Here is a 20,212-nt window from a genome sequence, read left to right as displayed (position 1 = left end):
TGGTCAACATTGCCCTGGGACTGGCCTACACAGGAGCATTCTAACCCGGGGAAGGGCTGGAGCAGCAGTGGTCTCAGTCTCTGGCACTCACTGCTAAGACTTGCTCAGGCCTCCTACAGTGTGGCCAGGTCAGCTGCCAGAGAAGGCAAAGGAGAATTGTTGAGATGAAAGAAAATCCTCTCCACAGATGCTTCATGCCCAGACCAAGTTTCCCTTGGCTCCTGGACCATGTGGGGGTCCCGGAGTCAATGTGTTAGTTTTCTATTGCTGTACAAGAAGTTTCCACAAACTTAGAAGCTTAAAACAACATGCATATATCATGTCAAGTTTTCATGGGTCAGGAACCCAAGCATGGATCCTCTGCCTATGGTCTCACTAAGTTAAACCAAGTCCCAAGTGGGCATGTTCTCATCCAGAGGACAATGCACTTCAAAGAATTCACTTTAAAGTTTTTGTCAGAAGCCTGTTCCTTTGCAGTTGTGTGACCAAGGTCCCCATTTCCCTACTGGCTGTCAGTGGTGCTAGTGGGCAGAGCTCTTAGCCTACAGGGCCTGCCGTTCCATGCCCTGTGACTCCCTCCATAGGCCCTCAGAACCCGGCAGATTATTTTGTCAGTCATCAAAGGAGAAACTGCTACCTAATAATCACAGGAGTGACATCCTTCATCACATTCTTTGGGTTACAAGCAAGTCACAATCCCTGCCTGCACAGGAGGCATCTTGGGGACCATCTCGGGGTTGGCATGCCACAGTCAGCCTTCAGGACCATGACCGCACCAGAGGAGAATTCCAACCACCTTCAACTAGGTGACATGGGAACACCACATGTGTCACTTGCGTCACCAGCAAGGCCAGTTCTTGGAACTGCTCCACATCTCAGCCTCTGGGGAACCCAAGTCTCAGGCAAAGAAAGGTCATCAAATTTTGGGGTGATTCACTTATAACAGGATGAGGTGACTAACCACACCTACACTGCAGAGTCCTCACTCTGGTCCCCATCTTTGCCCTCCCCCAAATAAGAAGAGCTTTAGCTGCATCTGGTCAAATCCCCTGTGCTTGCAAACAGGAGCCCCTGTAGATGGTTAATAGCACCTTGTGGGCTAAGCTGGTGTGTCTCCAGATAGGCAGGCCAGGTCTGGGAGGAAGGCACAATCGTGGTACCCTGATACCACCTTAGCCACACCTGTCCTCCCTCCCACAGAAATCAACCACTGGAGACCAGTGTAAGGTGGCTGGACTGAGCCCTCACTAGGAGCTTGGGGGGGGGGCCTCAGGATGGACTCACCCTGCAAGTCCAGCTAAGAATTTTCCTTTAGAGAAGAGACAATACTGGAGAGGCCAGAGTACCAATAAATAAAGCTAACACCATTAGAAGATGAAGAATGAAGTCCCAAGTTCACTGTCAGGCTTTGGGTGAGAGCCAATTAGATAACAAACACTAAAGATCTCAGTGATGTTATCAATTGCATACCACCCACCCACCCCATAGTTAGACAGCCTCAGCCTGGATGTACAGAGAGGAAATAAGAACAGCAAATGTTTATTATTTACAAGAGGAAAAAAAAAACCAAGAAATGTAGCAGGAGGGGTCCCTGGCTCAAATATAAAATTTAGAGGAGGGAGGAATAGCTTTGCCTGAAAGGGCACTATTTCTCAAATGTTAATCAATCCACAGCTTGTTAATGGAAAGGCCCTTCAGCAGGTAATGGTGAATGCTGTACACAAAGAAACCTAAGCAAAGAAAGATGATCGCCAAGGACAAGGTGAGCAGAGTGTAGATGGACATCTGCTTGTCTGAGATGTCCCTGATCAGACAGAGATAGGGGCCAGGGCATTCTTCCGAGCCACAGTATATGATGCTATTCATCACCATGGGCAGGTGTCGGTACATGAGAAAATATAAAAACACACACTGGACACCGATCTGCAGGAGAAAGTGAAGGAGGTATAACAGCAATAGCATCTTCTCCCGGTGGAAGTCCACAGTGGATTTCTTTGAACAGGTGACCTCCTCCTGGATTCCCATCAGAGATCCCTCCTCTACTTCTGTAGCTGACACCACAGACTTCACCCTGGAGTGCTTATGACGGATCTGAGCCAAAAAGATTTCCAAAAGGAAAAAGAGGGTTAGGAAAATGAAATAAAACAAGTACCAAGTCCCCACTACAGCTTCACTAAAACTCGTTTCAAAACACTCAATCACACATGAATAGGTGATGTTGCCATGGCACCAGAAATCTTTCCGGATGTGGATCCAGGGCAGGTTGACCACATACACCACCACACCATACATGGCCATTAGGCCAAACCAGAGCTGCCGCCCAATGTAGTAGCCAGATTTGTCAGCAGCCACAGAGTATAACACTGGAATCAGTCCAGCCACCACTGCTGCAGCCATGTCCTCAGACTCTCAGGGCATCCACGGAATCTGAGACCAGAACTCTGACAGCACCCTAGGGAGGAAAGCAAAGCAAGGAGATGACAGGGTCAGAAGGTGAGAACAGTTGCCAGGGATTCTAAGCCCTGCTCCGGTTTTAGATCCCTCCCCAGCTCTCAGGTTCAAGCCTACAACTACCCTGGACAAGCAGCAGGTGCAGGCCCATGATGTGGTTCTTCCTGCCTCTCTGTGGCAGCCTACAGTAAAGTCTGTCCACCTCTGGCCTCCACACAGCCCAACTTGTTAAAATCACAAGTGCAGACCTCACCTCTTCTTATGAGACAAGCTTCAGAGTCTGGAATTAAACTTTCTTCACATTTGCAGATCCATATTAGCCTGCCCAGAGAATTGCATTTAGTAAGAACCTAATTATATGTGACAAATGAAGGAGGAAAGGAACAAACAAATTTCAAAATTCTCCCTCGGTCTGGCTGTTCTAGGTGTCCTATGGCAGTCTACACTTCACATCTTTACCAGGAAATTTCCTAATGGTAAAGAGGAAAGAGGTGGAACACCCCCTCATCTTTCTTGATGGTGCACACGACTTCTGACTGCAGCTCTTCAGAGTGGATTTATGACCATTCTTCATCTACAGTAATAACAACGTTGGCCATTATGCACTGCCTGAATATGGCAAGCCTGTGCCTGTGGATTAGATAGACCATCTCTACAGAAGGGGAAGAAGCCTTTGCAATGTTCTCATTAGCTTAACTTGGGTAATTGTCCTCTCTTACACATATTCTTACATCTGACAGGACCCAGTCATTAAAGGCGAGGCTTAGAGTACTTTAAAAAGGTGCTTTTTTATTGTGGTAAAATGGTAAAAATCATTTGAACCATTTTTCAAGTGTACAATTTTGTGGCATTAAATATGTAATCATCTCCACCATCCATCTCTAGAACTTTTTCATCTTCTCAAATAAAAACTATCTCCATTACATACCATCTCTTCATCCCCCACCCCACCTTTCTCAGTCCCTACAAAGCACCGCTCTGTTTCTAGTAGTCAAATTAAACTATTCTAGTACGTCATGTAGTGAAATTATACAGTATTTTTTCTTTTGTGACTAGCTATTCACTTGGCATATCTTCAAGGTTCATTCACATTAGAGCATAGGTCAGAATTACCTTTAAGAGCTGAATAACATTCCCCTGCATACACAGATGGCCTTCTCCTCGTCCATTCATCTGCTGCTGGACACTTTGAGTTTTTCTCACCCTTTACCTAATGTGAATATAGCTGCTATGAACATGGGTGTACAAACATCTGTTCAAGTCCCTGTTTTTGTTGTTTTGTTGTATATAACCAGAAATGAAATTTCTGCATAATAGAGTAATCCACATCTAATTTCTTGAGGAATTTCCATAGCCTTACCATAGTAGCTGCACCATTTCACATTCCCATTAACCATGTACAGGGTTCCTATTTCTCCACAACCTTGTCAACATCTTATGTTTTCTGTCTGTGTTATGGATTTTCTTATGTTGTTTTTATTGAACAAAAGATCACAATTAGGGCTAAAGAGTTTCTTAGGTACATTCTCTCAGCAATATTTAAAAATTACCCCTTAAGGATCATTCATATGTTAGCAGATCATGCACAGGAACCATGAGTGGCAGCCTTCAAAATGAGCTGGTGGGTGAAGGGCTATCCACCCACCTGCCAAGGAGGGTGGAGAAGCACATAAAAGTGCCAAAGAAGTAAATGGGCACAGGGTAGGCACAATACATTTATTGGGCATTTACTATGTGCCAGGCACTGATAATTAGGAGCTCATTATCACATCCAGTCCTTAGTTAATCTTAATTATTCTTATTTTACAGATGAGTGGAAATTTACAATGGTCAAGTAAGTCAACTGAGTTCACTCAATCGTGTAGTTGCGTGAACACAGGTGCCAAGCTTATAAACCAGAACTGTCCAACTCAGCAGCCTGAATGTGGGACCTCTCCTGCTTTACACGGTCATGGCTCTCGTCCACCGCGCAACAGGGAAGAAGGGGTAGCAGCCGCCCTGATTCCTTCCACCCTCACCTGCCCGCTCTCGTGGACGATGAAATCGTTGGTGTTCCAACAATTTTTGTTTTCTTTTTCAACAACAGTTTTGTGGCTGAAAACGCCAGTTAGGTCGCTGTACAGAGTCAAAAGTCCCAAAACCATGTGTCAAACTCACGGTGAGTACAAGCCTGGGATCTCACTCCGAGGCCCAACTTCTCGGGGACTGGATCCCGCCGAACCACCCTCCCAGGCCTTTCCTAAACGCCGCCTCGCGCTCAACTGGAAAGCTCTGCCTTCCGCACCAACTGCTCCCTGCCTTGGAATCTCTCGGCGGCCTGCCCCATTGGCTGTGCCACCTGTCAGTCTGTGGGCTCTACGAATCGCCAAGCTCAGACAGCAGCGGGAGGAGAATCTGCAGATCCAGCCTCCTCGAGTTTACCTAAGGGGATTTTCCTGGGGTTTAGGAGCCTGCTCTGGAGGAGCGAGTCAGGGAGTGACTCTGGTGACTTTCCCACCTGGATTTACCCTAGTTTTCCTATCCAGATATCGCAACAGTCTGAATCTGGAATAGACAGCAGATTCAATAAGCAGAATCTGTAACTTTTCCAACCACTTCAAACCTCCAGTCCCTCTCTCCCATACTTTCAGACTTCAGTTTTTTGGGTTTTTTTGTTTTGCTTGTTGGGGGGGGGGGGTACTAGGGATTGAACTCAGTGGCGATTGACACTGAGCCACATCCCCAGTCCTATTTTGTATTTTATTTAGAGACAGGGTCTCACTGAGTCGCTAAGCGCCTCACTGTTGCTGAGGCTGGCTTTGAATTCAGGATCCTTCTGCCTCAGACTTCCTAGATGCTGAGATTACAGATGTGCGCCAACATGTCCAACTCAGTCTTCAAACTGAAAAAAATAGAATTGCCATCCCAGAAACACCCTCCTTTTTCTCCCAAACCCACGAACCTATTTTCATTCTTTGTGGGGCAGGCACTGTGAAGAGCTAACCAGTACCCTAAACTTAAGACCATATAAGTCTTCCCCTAAGAATGATGCCCTCCCAGCCTCAGAAATGCTCTGTAGGATCATCTCACCTGGTGGTCTTGGGGGTTATAAGGAATCAGGACACTGAAGGCATGTCCCCATGCTCTGGGGATGAGGCAGCAGCAGCGCCAGGACACATTCTGGATGCACCAGCCAGTGAGGCCCAGTGACTTTCATCTGAGCCCTGGTAACATGAGGGCCTCCCGGGTGTATATTAGGTGTGAGCAATAATATGCCTGAACCAACTGGTGTGCATGCAAACAGCACACGGTAACCCAGAGAGAAACTTTTCAAGTCACAGTGGGGGTCCTTGCCAACCACTGCCTTGGCATGTGGAAAACTGCAGCTACTGCTTCCATCAAGGAACTCAAGCCCCCCTCCTTGAAGTGCAGGTTGGCCCTTCTCAGGACACAATCTGGACTTCCTCCCCCATACCACCTGCAGGAGGCAGCAGGAGAGGACTACTTCTAGACAAGCAAACCCGCAGCACCAGCCCCACCTAAGCCAGGAGACACACATTCCACCTAAAACAGGAGGAATGACCATGACCTAGAAGGTACACATTCCACCTAAGACAAGAGCCATGAAGAGGTAAAAGGGCAGCGTCAGTTCAGCCTCACCTCAGTGCTCGTGCATGAAGGGTTGGATGTGGCTGTTGCTCCATGCGGTTCTTTTTCCATCATTCTGCAGCAGCAACTGTGGAACCTGAGAAGCTGGGGCTTTGTGTCCTGTTTTAGGCATCCCATAATCTCAAAGTCACCTTCCCTCTGGAAGGGTTTGGGGAAATCTTGAAATCCAGCCCCACCCAGGAAAGGATGGTGGGAGGTGTCAAAAGGAACAAAGCTGGGCCCTAAACTGATAAGGACAGATTTTAACCAGCGAATCACCATTGCAACAGGGAAGAGTCCAGCACGAACTGAACCCACCTTTGACCTGCACAGAGGTGTCTGGAGGCTGTGAAGAGAGAATGAGGGAGAGGGAGGGACTGAGCAGGGGTTCACTAGAGTCCTGCCCCGGGTCATCCTAGGGATGTGGCCTTGAGCTCTTAGAGTCTATGTTAGTGATCATTCAAGTCCTCATAGACCAAGGCTGAGGCCTAGTGGGGAAGGGGCTCAGGGGGCCTGGCTAGAGGTCAGTCAAGGAGAATCTTTGTGGGAAGAGAGGCATCCAGACTGTCAGGGGGAGGTCATAGTGTTGTTTTGCAACGAGGGGAGACTGTGAACCCTGTGGAAGGGGAGCTCGGCCCCACACCATGGAACTGGCCTATAGCAGGAAGAGGGAAGGACTGAGCAGGGGTTCATTAGAGTCCTGCCCAGAGTCAGGCACATGGTTGGGCACATGGTTGTTCTGAATAAGGCCACTTCCACAGCCTCTACAGAAGCTGCAGCATTCTGGTCAATGGAATGTGAGCAGACGTGACATGTGTACCTTCTAGGTCACAGTCATAAAGTACTCGCCCCTTATCTGAGAGTTTATGTTCCAAGAACCCCAGTGAATGCCTGAAATCTCAGATGGTACTGACCGTGTGTGTGCCATGTATTTTCCTGGACATATATACCTATGAGGAAGTTTAAAATTAGGCAGAATAAGCTGGGTGTGGTGGTACATTCCTATTATCCCAGGGACTTAAGAGGCTGAGACCGAAAGACAACAAGTTCGAGGCCAGCCTCAGCAAATTAGCAAGATCTTGGGTCAAAATAAATAATGAAAGAGAGTAGGGATGTGGCTTAGAGTAGAATGCCCCTGGGTTCAATCTCTATTGCTACAAAATAAATAAATAAGTAAGGCAGAGCAAGAGATTAACAACAATAACTTCTAATAAACTTAAACAATTATAATAATATGCTTTATTGAAAATTATGTTAAACTGATGAATTGGGATTTTCCATGTAGTATTTTTGGCCCACAGTTGACCATGGGTAACTGAAACCTGGAAGAATGAAATTGCAGATAAGGGAGATGACTGTACTCTTAAATGGCAAGGGCTCGCCTTTCACTTTCCCTTTCCTCCCTCTACCAGCTGAAATGCCATCCCCAGGTGCCAACAGGGACACTAGCCCAGGGACGGTAGAATAAAAAGACAGGAGCCTGGCCTTGCTGATGTCTTCATGGAGCACAGCCTCATATGGATTTGAACTTGTACAAAGAAACCAAGTCTCCTGTTTTAAGCCCACATTAATTTGGTCTCTTTTGCTCCCAGCCAAATATATGTCCAGCTAATACGTGACCCAAGGCTGGGCAGCCAGGCAAAGTCAGGTAATTCCAGAGAATCCAGAGAACGTAGAGTGGGTGGCAGAGAAAGTCCAAGGACAATGCACATTTCAATCCAATGGTGAAATTGCTGCAAGGGGAGCAGAATGCAACCCCTCAGCCACCGCCATCAAACATTGCCCTGATGACCAAGTGTCAGGAAGGGAGAGAAGGCTCACCCTGGCATCCCGGTGCCATGCTACTCCTGGTGATAGTCCTGCTGTGACAGTGTCCTGAGATGAGCAATGACTTCCACAGGTGGCTCAGAAGCCCTAAGAGCATGAACTGGGAGCCCCGCTCAGTGGGGGTTGGCTAGGAACACTCAATGAACTGCCTGGGACTGGAAGAAATGATGCCAAGGGGCACTTGGAGGAAACCCTCAGACAACCACAAAGGTAGGCTAGGAAGCCATCACCTGGTTCACAGAGGCTTTTACAGTGAACACCCACAGGTCCCCGGGGTGTGGAGAGTGGCCCCAGGGTCTAGGGGGGAGGGAGGCTTACACCAGACTGGGAGTGGCTTGGCCACATCAGTGCTGACTGAGCAGCATACTCTCTAGAGAGTTGTACAAAATGGAAGGTTCTGGGTTCCTAGCCTTTATCAGCCTAAACAAAGTACAAAAGCAGCAGACATTTGCTGCTGGGTACCCTCGCGTGAAAGATTTCTCACTCTGGGCAGGCCAAGAATAATGAACTTCAGGTATGCTTCCAGAAGGACCAGAATGTACCAGAGAGCCAGGTCTAATCACAGTGACTACAAGCTTGATCTCAAGAGTGGATTCTCAAGAGAAGGGACAGGAAGAAGGAAGAGAAGTAGAGAAGAAAGAAGGGAGAAAGGGAGGAGGGAAGCTCAACTCAATCTCGCACGCAGGAGCTTGTCCGGGAACTGCACAACACCAGCAGATGGCCAGATGGATGGCATTTCCTGGAATCATGCACTGTGGAGGTCCAGGCCTCAAGGGCATCCAAGGGGTCATTATCCTAGCCCAGAACCCAGTTCAGCAGAGATGGTCTGGCTGATTGAATGCCGGTGTGACTGGGTGGACATAGAAAAGAGGACAATAAAGATGTTTTAAAATAAATAAATAATAGTGGGAACAATCTGACCTTAGAGGCCTCTTCACATGATATCATCTGAAATATATATTAACTGGGAGGTGTTCTTGCCATAAAATGTTTAACTGCTAATCAAGGCTGTAGACCTCCCTTCCAGTTGGAGAAAGTATGGGGGATAAACAAACATAATGCTAAGAAGCACTGCAAGGAAACTGTCAGACCAAAAAAAAAAAATGTGGAATATTCAACATCATTTTTAAAAGGGTGAGGCAACTGTTCTAGATTAAAAGATCCTTACCCAGAGGCATGTAGCTCAGTAGCAGAGTGCTTGCCTAACATTCCTGAGGCCCTGGGTTCATCCCCAGGATAACAAGAAGGAAGGAAGAAGGAAAGAAGTCATATTTACTGTCTTTTTTATATTGAGTTAAGGAGTTCTTTACGTAATCTAGATATCAGTTCTTTGTCAAATGTATGTCTTACAAAATATTTTTCCCTGTGTCTCGTCTTTTTTTCCTTTAAATATATGTTAAATGAATAGAAGTTTTTAGTTTTCATGAAGTTTAACTTAAAATTTATTGCTTTCTTTGTCCAAGGAACCTTTATGTGCCTGAGTCACAAAGATATTCTCCTATGTTTTTTCCTAGAGGTTTTATTGTTTTAGCTTTTATGTTCATGTCTATGATCCTTCTTGAATGAGATTTTGTGTAAGGTGTGAGGTAGGGGTAGAGAGTCATTCTTTTCTATATTGACACCCAGTCATTCCAGCTCTGTTTCTCATTTACTTTTTTTTTTTTTTAAGTTCTGGGGATTGAACCCAAGGCCTCACACATGCTAAGCACATACTCTGCTAATGATCCACCCCTCTGGGCCCCAACACATTTCTTAAAAAGATCTTCCTTTCTCTGTTGGATTGCTGTTACAGGGAGCTTGGTTCTCATTGCCTCTCTAATAATGAAGACAAGGTTTTAAGAAAAAGGAAAAAGAAGTTTTATTGTTTTGCTAGCAAAAGAGAAACACAGGGAATTCCTATCCCAGAGTTTATGATTCTGCCAATCAAGGGGAACAAGGGGTTTTTAAAGAGGTGATTTAGATGAATCCTTTTCCGAAGAGCAGGAGAAGGGGAGGAGAAGGTCAGTTGGAAGGGAAAACATGTCAGAGCAGGAAAGAATAGATTCACAGATACATTACACTGTTACATTGCTTGGTCACATTGTCAAGAACCAAACAGCCAGTGCCCTGACTATTCCAGGACTTGTCTATTCCATTAATTTGTTGGTTGAGCCTTATGCCAGTGCTGTCAAGAAGCACTGAGAACTTTTCAGAAGAAAGAAGGAACTCACTCAGGACCAGCAGGGTTCTTGGCGTATGTGACAGAACATTCTTGAGAAGAACTGTCAATTTCTAGCTTCCATTTCTACAGAAAAATGGGCTATGACATCTCCAACCTGCTTCCTGCTGAAAGGGGCAGTGAAGGGGGGTCTTTACAGTGGAAGATTTTTACTTCTTGTTGCCATTCTCTCTTCTGGATTTTTGTTGCCTACTTGCAAAGGGAGGAAAAGCAACAGAGAAGTAAACAGAAAGATTCAAAAGGGCGATGATGAGCAGGGTAGTCAGACTGAGGAAGAGAAGACCTATAAAATAGACTTGACCCCTCCTGGTACCCAGAAGAAGAGGCTAGAGAACCAGTTAGGTTTATCCCCATCCCATCCGGAAGGGATGTGTGATGGTCAAGGGTCTGTGGTAGCAGGTTGCTCATTGCCTGATTTTTTCAATACTCGTCTCCACTTGTGAGAAGATGTTAATATAAATGCAGCAAGATGTATCTGCTATAGCACAAACTCCCCCTTGCCAGGCCAACAGATAGCCTAAAGTCATGCAGTTATCTAGAGTCCAGAGAAGTTTGTAAATTTGAGAGGGACAAGGATGTCTCGTTGGTCACAGTGATTAAAGTTCTAGACTTTTGGGGATACAATGGTGTGTCCCAACTCCCCACTATGGCAATAAGGTTCAACCAAAAAATATTCATTGCCATCAGGAATTCCACCCTGGAGGTCCCTAGCCAGTCAGGTACAAAGCTTTAGGAAGCTAAATCGGTGAGCTGGTTCATTTAAGGAATGAATTGAAAATGGTGTCACTAAATTTTCCTGAAAATACTGGGTGGGAGTTGTGAAGTTCCTGAGGCATTCCATAGCCCACAGATCATCATTAATTTTACAGACAAACACAGGAAGACCAATGTTTCTTTACAGAAATCCAGAAGGATTATTACCCAATGAGGAAATAAGCCCCAACTTTAGATCCTGTGTGTTCCATCCAAGAATGATCTGGGAAGGAGTAATCAGTTACTGCTACAATTTTCTCCACAGGAAATTGGACCATACTTTGTGCACTCAGAGGTAATTGTTCTGGCTCAGGAGGGGGTCTCATTTCGAGATATTCTGGAATTCTTTGTAAGTGGTATTAGATGCTGTAAGAGGAAGAGTGAAACAAGGCACATTGGGTAATGCATTACTCAAACCTCATACATAATGGTGAGGGCTCTGAGGTCGCATGTTGACATCCAGTCTCCATCGGGGAGCTCAGTGAAGCTCATAACTGAATGGACAAAGAGGCCACCCTGGTTCACAGAGGATCAGGCTCTTGGAAGGCACATCCAGAAATCAACTGCTTGAATCAAGGTAGCCACACTGTTGTCCTGGAGGGAGTAGGAATAAACAACAAAGTTGGCAAAATCATTATACCTCTCATTATGTTTTCTTAAACAAGTATTTTAGGTACCCTTAAGGTTCTGATGTCCATGTGGGGAAGGCGGCTTCCTGCAAATCTTTTGGACACTTTTTCACTCTAGTATGGTGAACCCAGGGTTTTATTCCAGCAAGTTTCAGGGATGTGAGGGTCATCAGAAGCATGTCATAAGGTCCTATTTACTTCTCTCCCAGTTGTTGCTCTGATCCCTGTTCTTTCCAAGTTTTAAGTAGCACCTTGTTCCCAGACTGGAAGGGATGGAGAGGTGATTGCAAACTTGGAGGGGACATGAAAGGAAGCATATTCATGCACAGTGGTTAATATTTGACTGATTTGTTGTACACACTGTCTTAGTCAAGTTTCTCCTACTGTCGCTAAATCTTCCCTTCTCCCCCAGGATGCCAGGAAGGGTCTACCACACACTATTTCAAAGGGGCTCAATTTAAGCCTATTTCTGGGGGCCACCTGTATTTGGAGGAGAGCAATTGGCAACACCTTATCCCACTGAAAGTGGGTGTCTTGGCAAGATTTAGCCATTTTTTCTTAAGGTGTAGTTGATCTGTTCTGTTTTTCCTGTAGATTGGGGTCTCCAGGATGCATGTAGCTTCTACCAGATATCCAACACTTTGCTTACTTGTGTCACTTTAGCAATGAAAGATGGTTCGTTGTCACTTTGTATGGAGGAGGGGAGCCTATATTTCAGGATCAACTCTTTCAAGAGAAGTCTAGTTATTTCTGTAGACTTTTCTGTTCTGGTAGGATATGCCTCTACCCATCTGGAGAAGGAGTCTCCCAGTACAGGAAAATATCTGAAGTTTCCTGTGGGGTGAGATATTTGGGCAAATCTATTTGCCAGTCATCAAAAAGCTGTGTTCCCACATGTTGTGTTCCTCTTACAGTAGGCTGCCTTTCAGTCTTGGATAGTTACGGTCTCATAAGACACAGTTCTGAGTCACCTGCTACATGGTTTTTCGGCAATGTGGTCCTCACAAATGTGGTTTTATGAAATTCACCAACACATCCCTCCCACAGTGTGTACTCTCATGTAGGGGGCCTCACTGAGGGCCAGACCAGTCTGTCAGGCAGGAGGATGAGTCCACAGGAATTTCACCTTCCCCTGGCAGTACTATCCCAAGAGTCCAAACCCAGTTCTTTAGCCCACGTTTTATCCTCCTCAGTATAAAAGGGCTTGTGTTGGTCCAGTTCAAACTGAGGTGTCACAGCCCAAATAAATGGCTTACTTTTCGCAGCCCTTTGGCTGTCTTGTTGGCAGCTTGATTTCCCCTGGCCACATGGGTGTCTATCTTCTGGTGACTGGACAGTGCACGATTGCCACCTGCTTTGGTTTGACTGCTTTGCCACTGCCTATATTAATGCCAGTGTTTCAAAAGCATGTTTAATGTCCTCGTTTTCAGTGGTGAGGTGCCCTCTTTATTTCTAGATAGCCCTATGTTCCTGTACTATTGAAAAGTCTATTTAGAGTGGGTATAAATGTTCGCCTTCTTTCCTTTTGACAGCTGGAGAGCTCTTGTCAGGGCAATTAGCTCTGTTTTCTGGCCTGGTGTTCCTGGTGGTAAAGCCTTAGCTTCCAGTACCTGTTGTTCTGTGAGCACAACATATCCAGCTACTTGCTGGTCATTGTCCATGAAGCTGCTCCGATCTGTGAAGAGGCCCAGCTCTGTGATAGGCTCATCAGACAAGTCCAATCTGCTAGAGTAGACAATTTCTAAGATTTCCAGGCAGTTATGTTGTATGGTCCAGTTATCATCTAATGGCAACTGTGTTGCTGGATTTAACGTGGACTTGACTTTAAGGTTGACATTGGGATTGTCTAGTGGGAACGCCTAGTGTCTCCCCATCCTCCCAGCAGTCAACTGGTAAACCACCCTTTTGTTCTAGTAGGACCAAGACTTAGGTGACAAACAGTGATGGTTGTCCTAGAGTGAACTTTTCAGCCTTTTATAGTAAATCACAAGTGGCAGCTACTGCCTGCAGGCAGAGGGCCACCCTTTGGCTGTGTGGTCAAACTGTTTGACAAATAGACCACTGGTCGTGGTGTATCTCCTAGCATCTGTAAGAGAACTTCCAGGGCTGTACCTTGTTTCTCAAGTACATGATCTGAATTCCTTTTTGTAAATCAGGAAGGCCCAGGGCAGGGGCTGTCATGAGGCTACTTTAACTTCTCAAAAGCAGCTTGGCATTCTGGGATCCAAATCTGTCCCTTATAATGCCACATACAAGGGTTTTGCAATTATTCCAAATTTAGGGATTCAGACATGGGAGAATCCTGCCATTCCCCAAAACCTACGTAACTGCCTCTGGTTCCTGGGTTCCCTACGACTCCAAATTGTCTGCTTTCTGACATTCGACTTTGGGTTGCTTGGCTAATCTTAAATCCCAGATCAGTAACTTGCTTGCAAATCTGAGCCTGTTTAGTGAACAGGCTCAGATTTGCAAGCAAGTGATTAGGGCAGTAATAGAATTTGAAAGACAATGTTCATAGTCAGGGCGAGCTATAAAGCAGGCCATCCACATATTGTAAGAGGACTCCCTGATCCAGCTGAAACCCTCATAAGTCTTTTGCTAAACACTCATTAAACAGAATAGGAGAGTTTTAAAATCCCTGAGGTAGGACAATCCAAAAATACTTGATAGTTACTTTGGTATTTGGGACCTGCCATTCAAAAGCAAATATGGGACTTCCTTTCCAGAAGAATACAAAAAAAACCCCAAAAAACGTACCCTTTAAATCCATCAGGGTGATATCATAGTCAGCAGGGTCCTGTGGGGTAAATGTCCTCAATAATATTATTTAAAGCTCTCAAGTCTTACACAAATCAGTACTCATCAGTGTGAGGTTCTGTAACAGGTAGGTTTTGTAACAGGTGTATTTTAAAACCTTATCTAGAAGTGGCTGAATTCCTATTAGTGCCTCTCTCCTAAGGGGGTACTGGTTTTTCTTGAGGCAAGATCTTTTTTGTAAAAAAAATTAGTTATAGATGGACACCATACCTTTATTTTATTTATTTATTTTAATGTGGCGCGGAGGTCCAGCCTAGTGCCTCACACACTGAGCCACAACCCCACCCCTAAGGAAGATCTTGATGGGAGTAACACTGATGGCCATTCCTGGGGTCCCACCAGTCCATGCAGTCTTGTTCACTTTTTTGTTGACTTCCAGTGGAATGGATTCATTTTCCTTTCCTGGTTGGCAAGCAAAAGCTGGAACCAGAGTATATTTGGGGGCGGGGGGGGATTTACAAATGAAGTTGTTGCTTTTTTGGGTGAGAATGTGCATCCCATCCTGGGAACAACAGATCCCATCCTGGGAAAGGGGTTGGACATTCTGGCATATACAAAAACAAAACAAAACACTGTGCCTTAATTTTTTTCTTCTCTAAGTTTTCATTCAAGGGGTTTGAGCAGCGGGTGATGCTGAGCTTGGCCTCTCACTCCAACTACTGCCAGGGTGCTGTTGCTTAAAGAGATCAATTTAGAATTTAAAACGGAATGACTGGCACCAGTGTCAACCAGGAAGTCAATCAGTTGGGTCCCCACTGTAATCGTATCTGTGGCTCCTCTGGGGTTGTTGGTATGCAGGCCTCCACAAGGCCTAGAGTCCCAGGTCCCATCCTTCGTTGCCTGAATCCTGAATTCAAGAGATCATTTCTTTGTCAGGGGAGTGATATGGTCCTGGGGACCTTTGCTACCTTGGGCGATTCTTTTTCTGAAGTCCTTCCTCCTTACAGTAGGCACAGTGATTTCCCTTTAATGGAGGGTGCCCATTTCTATCCCTTCCTTTGGATTTCCTTAGGGTTCCCTTTGAAAGTGTTGCCAATAAAACACATTCTGCCTTTTGTTTCTGTTCCTCTCAGGAACTGATCACCTTAAAGGCAATATCAACCAGCGGTGAGGGTTTCATAACAATGGCCCTTCCCCCCCCCCCCGCCCCCCCCCCCCCCCCCCCGCCCAAGTTTCCTCCTTATGTCTGGGGCACTTTGCTCAATGAAAGTCATTGACCAGGCGAAGGTTTGCAGGGGCTTCTGCATCTGTGTATTTCCTCTATGCCTGATAAACTCTTACTAAAAATTCCAAGGGGCCCTCACTGATGTTTTTGTTTAACTCCTGAATGTTATTTAAATGTTTTTACTCGGGTACTCCCTGCCAAGTCCCACCAAATACACTTCTGATTAATCATTGTGCTATCTCCCACCACATTTAGGTCCCAATTGGGCTCCCTCAGAGGAATGCCTTGTGCTGGGGCAGGGCTTGATTGGGATCCTCATCTTGGGCCTCCGAGCGTCTTCCCTTGCCTTATCTATCACTAGTCAGCGCTCATCAGCCGTGGGTAACATGTCAAGCAGTCTGTGTATCCACCCAGGTGGGGCTGCGAGTGGCCAAAATGGTAGTAAATAACTCAGCCATTGTCTGTGGACTGAGATGGTTCCATTCATCAAGTCGGAGGTTGAGAAGCGACTATAAGCCCAGTAATGCCCCCTGGTTGCTCCTGTGCATTCTTGTCGGGGGAGTGTTGCTTTAGGGGAATTGACCTGCTCTGACAATGGGTGCTCCCTGGACAAAAGGAGGGTCTGGTGGATTTTAGAAGTGGAGACCATCCCTGACCCCATGTTACAGCCCTGTGATGCCAACAGTGGGAACCCCTTTCCCCCATCTTCCCTTCAGCTAAAAGGCTCCCTATGGGACTAAGAGAGCTAGTGGGACGAGAGGTTTGGTGCCAGACCAGCCGGCTGGTCAGGAACCAGGCTGGAATTAGGAATCACTATATTTAAGTTTATCAGATCCTCCTCAACTATGTGCTGTCGTCACACACTAGACGCTATGCCTTCTCTGCACCATCAACCTAGTCCTTGGTCATTCAAACTCCTGATTGAGTAGCTGCACAAAAGCCTGCACAGATGGGATTTCTTCCCATTTTCCTGACCTCTGGAAGAACAGCTCCAACAGCAAGCTTTTATGGTATTTCAGAGTATCAGACAGTGGCCACCTCTCTTCCCCTGCCAGAACAGATATCAGCCAGACTGTTACAGTGAAGCACCATCTTTTGCTTAGTCTTGGGCTTACAGCTATCCATGGCCCAGTCAGCCAAGATCTTTCCCCAGGGGCCATTGGTGGGAAATGATACAGTATCTCCCACGTCTTAAAGGGCCCAGTCACAGAACAACAACAAAACAAACAAACAAAACAGAGAGATAGAAAACGAAGGAGAATGCCTTAACCCAAGGCCAACAAACAGGTGAGAACCTAGAGCAGACAAGAAGGGAGTAAACTCCCTAGTTTCTCAAGTCCTATTTAACCATCAATCCTATGCCAGCAGCACCACAGATGTCCCCACAAAGAGGGACCAGAAGTTCCCACAGAGAGGAACCCAATGTGTGGGATTGAGGGGTCTCTGCGCGCACACCAGGGAATTTACCAGCTAGCAAGGGTATCATGATTTTACTCATTCGGTTTTCTTTTTCTCAAAATGGAGCAACCAACAGAGAAACTTGTGAAGTTCAGGGAGAGGAGGCAGGAGCTCTCTGCAGCAAAAGGAGCTCCAGGGTCTGCTGGTACAGTCCCCCAGTCCCTCCCTTTACTCAAGAAACAGCTCCTCTGGTTTGACCTGAGGCAAACTCACATCATCTCCCAATTTCTCCAGCAGTTGGCACAAACTCACCAGCCACTTTGTGTCCCCAGCACGGAAGTGGGGATTGCTTTGCGTGCTAGACCTTCCCAAGAGAACTGCAGTGGGAGCTGCTCTCGGGTCCTGCCACAGTTGCCAATCCCTTACCAAAAGCTCAGTCCTCGTCCTTGATGCCAATCCAATAACCAGGACCCAGTTCTGAGAAAATGGATAAAGAAGTCTTATTACTTTGCCAGCAAAGGAGAAACACAGGGGCCTCCTGTCCCAGAGTCTGTGATTCTGCCCATCAGGGGAAATGGAGATTTTAAAGAGGTGATTTAGAGGGATCCTGTGGAATCCTCCTAGGAAGGAGAGATTAGGAAAGAGGATCATGGTAGAGATCAGGCAGGAGAAGGTCAGGGAGGAGAAGGTTGGAAAAAACATGTCCGTTTTAGAGCAGGAAGGGATATATTCGAAGCATAAAGTGAACCACCGTTACATGGCTTTGTCACATTGTCAAGAACAAAACAGCCAATGCTGTGCCTCTATTCTGGGGCTCTCTTTCTATTCCATTAATTTATTTGTTGGTCCTCATGTCAGTACTGTCATGGGAGAAGAAGTGTCTCCAGAGGAGGATCCAAGGCATTCTCAGAAGAGAGGGGGTTCTCCACTCAAGACCCGTGGGGTTGTTGGAATATGTGATAGAAAAGAATTTCTGGGGCTGGGGATGTGGCTCAAGCGGTAGAGCGCTCGCCTGGCATGCGGGCGGCCCGGGTTCGATCCTCAGCAACACATACAAACAAAGATGTTGTGTCCGCTGAAAAATAAATAAATAAATATTTAAAAGAAAAGAATTTCAGCATGAGCCAGACAAAGGCATAGACAGGCTTCTTTAGAAAGGTAGTTAAACATTCAAGGGAGAATGCTGGCTGTCTCAAGAGGGAGAAGCAACCCTAACTTGGGCTTGGGGTCCCATATTTATAGAAGGGCTGTATTAGGAGCCAGACTGGAGGTAGATCCAGGGTGGAGCTACACAAGTTTGTGCCAGTTGTCCCAGCGATTGTGTTTTCCCCTCCTTTTACAAGGGCCCATCCAAGGGCATATTGCTGAAGATTTATAATTGTGCTTCCTTCATATCAATGACTTGTGGGTGTTTTAAGATTTAGTTATTTCTCTCTCTTTATTCTAAATCCCTGTCTCAAGACACCCAGAATGGTTTTTATTCCTATAGTTTCAGGATAAGTATTAAAGTCCAATAATTTCTCACTTTGTTTCTTCTTTTCCAAGAAGACTTTGGATATTTTAGTTCCTTTGAGTTTCCATATACTTTTTTTAAAAAATTGTACCTCAATTTCTAAAAATTTAATAAGAAAACCCATTATTCAATTTTTTAAATGAGTTAAATATTTGTAACATAGTCTTAATCAAAAAAATTTCACAGATGGCCAGCAATCACATGAAAAGATGCTTACCATCATTAGGAAAACAAAGACTAAAAATAATGTTCACACCCCATTTTATAAACCCAAATTCAAGACCCAAATTCAACCTTAGTTGATCTGAAATTGATTGAAGGATGCCAGGTGAGGTGACCCAAGTCTCCAGGGACATTCCATATGCTTTATTCCCTTCAGGCCTTAACAGGGCCCTAGCATATAGAAGCTTTTTGACAGCCAAGCACTGACCCTGTATTTCGCTTTTGCCATCTGGTGCAGAACCAACATCACCATCCCCTGGGTTCAGCTTCATGATGAGGAGCAACGTTCTCACTGCAGCTTCTCATTTATCCATTTTTATTTTGGCTGAAGGTTTACTCTTGGATTCTCAGTTTCAAATGTCTCTTGTCTTCCAGTTGTTGGTTATCTGTGGTGCTGCTGGTCCTTGTAAATCTTGACATCATCTTCTCCATCTTGCCAATGCTCATCTCAGCCAATCCATCACCAATTCTTAACCATAATCAGCTCTCCACTTCTCTCCAACTCCACGACCACCAGCCTTCCTAGAACATAGCTGGCTGTGTTGGGCATGCAGACTTGGCTTCCTGAGGCCATGTCACATCAGGACCAGAGCGCACGATGGGAAGTTACGTTCGTCTACCTGCGTCAGGACCTCAGACTCCACATACTTACTCCATAGGCTTTTAGAATCAGCTGGTCAAGTCCTGTGAAAAGCCTGGTGAGGGCTGAGTGGGGGTCAGTGGGAGAGGGCTGGACCAGCAGCCCGAAGCCCTGGGTTCCATCCCTAGTGAAGGACGGGGTGGGAGGGGGTAGGGGGAGCCTCAGGGGATCTTGACTGGGAGATATTCTGCAATTTGGTTTAAATTTTTATTTGTTCTTTTTAGATTTACATGACAGTAGAGTTTTGACATGTATGCATGGAGTCTTCAAAAGTCTGTATACTTTTCTTCTTTCTCATGACCACCATTCTCTAGCATGTCGACAGCACTTTCACACAGTTGGATTCCCCTTGCCACATTGTTCTTTCTCCCTCCCACAAACAGAATGGCTTCTGAAGCCTCTGAGTCCCTGATCACATCTTGCTACAACTTCCCCAAAGTCACTTCTATCTCTACATCCATCTCCTCTCTTCCTTAAAAAAAAAAAAAAAGATAAACACATACACATAATCATTATTCCTGGATGCAGTGATTCTCTGTCCTGGGTTCATGTAACAGGAAGTACCCCAGCCTAAGAATCAGGAGCTTCTCCTTCTTGACCAAGCACACCACCTGACTTGCTTACTCTCTGCTCTGGGCCCTGTCTCTGAGTAACTGTGAATTCAGACAGGTAGTTTGCTCTATCAGTGACTGGTTTACTTACCAGTAAGTGAAAAGGGTAGACTAAGTCAGTATTGTGGTTATGTCACAATGGTGACGGTGGTGGCTTTGTTTTGCTTCATTAATGACAAAACTCTTTCAAGAAGCTGATGGAATTTTTGAACTCTCTTTCCAGGAGGAAGCACATCCACACAAACATTTTGAAAATTATTTCCCAGTGTTTACAAAGATCCGAGAGCCTGTCCAAGGGCTTTGGCTTAACAAGCCACATTTTTTTTAATTAGTCATCAATG

General features: G+C 45.7%; 1 long non-coding RNA gene across 2 annotated transcripts; it reads right to left on the bottom strand.

Moving 5' to 3' along the window:
• Positions 1-1,510: 1,510 nt before the first annotated feature.
• On the bottom strand, positions 1,511-4,701 carry LOC120888650 (uncharacterized). 2 transcript variants are annotated; one of them, XR_013423199.1, is made up of 5 exons: positions 4,470-4,701; positions 3,565-3,661; positions 2,705-2,772; positions 2,205-2,452; positions 1,511-2,091 (listed from the first exon to the last, which is right to left on the bottom strand). It is a non-coding gene; the product is annotated as an uncharacterized LOC120888650 (long non-coding RNA). The 2 variants fall into 2 exon arrangements; XR_013423198.1 differs by having other exon boundaries at positions 1,511-2,452.
• Between the last annotated feature and the right edge of the window lie 15,511 nt (positions 4,702-20,212).

The sequence above is a fragment of the Ictidomys tridecemlineatus genome, chromosome 6 (genome assembly GCF_052094955.1).
Source record: "Ictidomys tridecemlineatus isolate mIctTri1 chromosome 6, mIctTri1.hap1, whole genome shotgun sequence".
Taxonomy (NCBI): Eukaryota; Metazoa; Chordata; class Mammalia; order Rodentia; family Sciuridae; genus Ictidomys; species Ictidomys tridecemlineatus.
Note: the sequence above shows the minus strand (reverse complement) of the source record. Positions and strands in the feature narration are given on the sequence as shown.